This window comes from Lygodium microphyllum, chromosome 8 (genome assembly GCF_053477565.2).
Source record: "Lygodium microphyllum isolate KBCC chromosome 8, Lygodium_microphyllum_v1.1.10, whole genome shotgun sequence".
In the NCBI taxonomy this organism is placed as follows: Eukaryota; Viridiplantae; Streptophyta; class Polypodiopsida; order Schizaeales; family Lygodiaceae; genus Lygodium; species Lygodium microphyllum.
Window position 1 is genome coordinate 78,881,291 of NC_141142.1, and position 4,679 is coordinate 78,885,969.

The window sequence follows — 4,679 nt, forward strand, 5'->3', positions numbered from 1 at the left end:
TCATGAGTCCACACTTCTCCTTCCATCCACCATAACTCACTGCCATGCTCTAGATCCCGCATCTTTAACAAGGGAGAGGGAGGCATTAAACATAATAGGGAAATGAGAGAGGGAGAGGAAGAGAGCAAAAGGAAATGAGAGAGGGAGAGGAGAGAGAAAAAAATGAGAGAACGAGAGGATAGAGAAAAACAGAGAAAAGATGTTAAACATTATAGGGAAAGAGAGGGTGAGGGTGAGGGTGAGGGAGAGGAAGTGAGAAAAAAATCATTAAACCTAATAGGAAAAGAGAGAAAAAGAGGATCAGGGTGAGGGAGGGAGAGGAAATGAGAAAGGGAGAGAAAGAGAGAAAAGGAAATGAGAGAGGGAGAGGAGAGAGAAAAAGAGAAAAAAATCATTAAACCTAATAGAGAAAGAGAGAAAGAGAGGGTGAGGGTGAGGGAGGGAGAGGAAACGAGAGAGGGAGAGAAAGAGAGAAAAGGAAATGAGAGAGGGAGAGGAGAGAGAAAAAATGAGAGAGGGAGAGAAGAGAGAAAAAGAGAGAAAAACCATTAAACCTAATAGGGAAAGAGAGAAAGAGAGGGTGAGGGTGAGGGAGGGAGAGGAAATGAGAGAGGAAGAGAAAGAGAGAAAAGGAAATAAGACCTTACAATAAGCTCATCCTAGGCTCATAGGGGTTAGGCCGATCCTCAACAAACCTAAGGGATATATGGCTAGAGAATCCTAGCACACTTGTGCCTCCTAGCATAATGTTCTTCCTGCAAAGAGACCTCTCATACATGGGGCTTGTCCTAGCCTCCACCACGCAAGTATACAATGAAGGAAATCAGCCTATCTATTAGAAAAACATTCATTTTTTATAACATAAATCCAAAAATAACTTTGGATATTCCATAAAAATCAATCTCTTCTTAAAAAGACAAATACAAAAAACTAAAACAGCATCATTCATATGCTTCACAAAACTAAAACAGCATCACCACAAGATCTCTTAGGAAACTCATCCTCAAATATCAATTTTAATTTAAAAATATAGTATAAAATCACTTGCAAGGAATGACACTCTTTATCATTAATACTCTTTCTTCCTTAGAATAGTCTTAGGAACAAATTTCTTCTCTAACAAGCATATATTTGAGCATAATAACTATTTTAAGGTTTATTCCATGAGTAGTAGTAGTATATATGCAACCATCAAGCTAGAGATCATGATTTGGTATTTGTGGAGATCCCAATCTCATGCCCTCATAGAGATTGTAGTGTGCAATAGTGTGGGGAGAAGGTGGGTGAGTTGTAAATGGTAAAGGATAATTCTATTGATGATGGAGAGAAGATGAGGTGAATCGCCAATTCTATTCTTAGTGAGTGCAACCTATCCATAGTATGGCATCCATGACCAATTGAAATCAGTAAGACTTTGAAATCCTATCTCAAGTATTATAACTATTGTTTTGTGGTCGATTTTCTTGCCATAAATCAATGTCAATTTGTGCTTGTGTTTTCCACGGTGTGTTGACTATGGATGTCAAATGCTCTAGTCCGATCTCTCTCTCTTCTCTCAACCCTTCTCTCTCTCTCTCAATCTTCCCTCTTTCTCTCTTCCTATACTCTCCCTAAATCCTTCTATCTCCCCCTATCTCTTTTCTCTCTCTATCTCTCTTTCTATTTCTACCTCTCTCACTTCTCTCCTCTTCTTCTCTAACTTTACTCTCTCCCTAACTCTTGTCTCTCTCTTCATCTCTATATAAGTAGTCGTAGTCGTAGTCATGGTCGTGGTCGTGGTCATAGTCATAGTCGTAGTCGTGGTCATAGTCATGGTCATCATGGTCATGGTCGTGGTCGTGGTCATGGTCGTGGTCGTGGTCATGGTCGTCCTAGTCGTGGTCATAGTCGTGGTCATAGTCATAGTCGTGGTCATGGTCATGGTCATGGTTGTGGTCGTGGTCGTGGTCGTGGTAGTGGTCGTGGTCATCGTAGTCATAGTCATAGTCATGGTCGTGGTCGTGGTTGTGGTCATATTCATAGTCGTATTCGTAATCGTAGTCGTGGTCGTGGTGGTCGTGGTTGTGGTCATGGTCGTGGTCATGATCGTAGTTGTGGTCGTGGTCTTCGTAGTCATGGTCGTGGTCGTGGTCATGGTCGTGGTTGTCGTAGTCATGGTCGTAGTCGTGGTCGTAGTCATGGTTGTGGTCGTGGTTGTCATAGTCGTAGTCATAGTCATGATCGTGGTCGTGGTCATAGTCATAGTCATGGTCGTAGTCATAATCGTACTCATAGTCGTGGTCGTGGTGGTCGTGGGCATGGACATGGTCATGATCATGGTTGTAGTCATGGTCGTGGTTATCGTAGTCATGGTCGTGGTCATCGTAGTCATGGTCGTGGTCGTGGTCATAGTCATAGTCATAGCTGTAGTCGTAGTCGTGGTCGTAGTCGTAGTTGTTGTTGTCGTGGTCATGGTCATGGTCGTAGTTGTGGTCATGGTCGTGGTTGTGGTCGTGATCATAGTGGCAGTCGTCGTGGTCGTGGTCATGGTCATAGTCGTAGTCATGGTCGTGGTCATAGTCGTAATATAGAAAAAGAGAGAGAGATGAAAGAAGAGGATAACAATTTAGGAAAGAAAAAAAAAGAGAGAGATGGAAGGAGAGGAGAACAATTTAAGAAAGAAAAAAAGAATGATAACAAAAACAAATTATTTGTGGTAATGTAAACAAAATGGAAAACAATGAAGGTCCTATTGTTCAAGATCGCGAGGCGTATCTTAATTAGCATGTCCCATGTCCTTGCTCTCAATGCAAGCTAGCAATTAGACAAAAATATCGATTGTCTATAGAACACGTACGACGATTTGGCGAGTTTCAATTTGAGATCATTGATCAGACGATTGTGAATTTTCAGCAAATGGTAAGAAAAGTTAATATCAATCATGCATTGTACTCGCAAGCTAATTAAATACCATATACAATAAGATTGGGTCTGACTCGTAAATTTTCTATCCAGGAAGGTGACGTCTCGTCCCAAGGAGGAGTGCACCCTTTGCGGCCAATTAGAAGAGTTCGTGGGCATGCGATGGATGGAGTACATGAGCCAATCCACCACTTGCAAGGCCAATCTATACCGTCAATGCTAGAGGAGACAGGCAGCCTTCCAGACCTACCTACAATCTCAGAGCCTGAGATGAAGGCAATGATCGATGCATTGATTCCCATGGATGTCGAGGCTTCTGATCCACTTAGATAGGAAGCATCCATACCATTATATGATGGGTGCCGAGTATCTCACCTGAAGACACCGCTTGCACTCTTAAGTGTGCAAGAAAAATACAAGTGGAGCGATGCGAGTGTGACCGAGTTGTTCAGGCACCTTGTACATATGCTTTGTTGATTTTTTTTCACTATTATTAAAAATATTTGTACTTTTTCAAGGTGTTTTATGATTTTTGTCAGGTTATTAAAATATCATATATTACCACCTGCAAATACCATGCCTGATTCTTGTGATGATGCACGACATGTTTTATGAAAGCTTGGCCTGGAGTACAACAACATCCATGCATGTATCAACGATTGCATACTGTTTCGAGGAGAATACAAGACTATTGAGACATGTCCAAAGTGTAGTGCTCACAGGTATCGACAGGACTTGCAAGGGCAAACCATGTCTCAAAAAGTTCTCAAACACGTTCCGCTTATCCTCCGCATAAACCACATGTTTCGTATGTCCGGCATGGCGAGCTTGACAGCGTGGCATGCGCAGAATAGTTCTACGAATATAGTTCAACAAATATCAGCGGATTTACATGCATGGAGCCACATTGACTCTACCTTCCCAGGCTTTGCTCGAGAGCCAAGGAATCTTCAGCTCGGTCTTGCAATGGATGGCGTGAACCCATTCGGTTTGCACTCAACTTCTTACAGTGTGTGGCCTATAGTCCTTGTCAACTACAATATCCCTCCATGGCTTTCTACGAAGAAAGGACATCTCATCCTTAGCTTACTCGCCCCCGACCGCTACAAAGTCAAAAATATGGATGTGTATCTTTGTCCATTAGTCGATGAGCTTAAAATTTTGTGGGAGAAGGGGGACACCGTGCAAGATATGAGCAAGTGCAATGGTCGATGGTCTGCCAATATTCAAGCCATTCTCATGTGGACGATGCATGACTTTCCGGGATTCAAAGAGTGCTCAGGTAAATAGGCTTCCGTTCTTGTTGGTAATATCTATATTTTATCTTGTTTAAGCTTGTATTCACTAGGTTGTGGTGTTGGAACAGGTCTAGTTACCTCAGGTTATCATGCATGTCCATTATACAGGCCACAGTTAGACTCCCAAAGGTCATGAACCATGAATAAGATGGTATATCAAGGATATACCGCTTTCTTGCCAGAGGGTCATGAACTTAGGGAAGTTTTCTTGGACGACCTCCAATACGTATGAATGACGCAAGATGGTACGAGCGGAAAATGGTCCATGAGGAGTCACATCCAAACGGAATGCAGCGGTTCTCAGTTTTCTACGAGTTTCCATATTGGACCCACTTACAGGTCAACCACTTGTTGGATCCCATGCATATTTTCAAGAATGTGGGCAGCTTGCTATGGGACCACATCACAGGAAAGAGAGACACTATAGGGGCACGAATGGATTTGAAGGAGGTAGGCAAGATGGAGGCGCTTTGGCCGCAG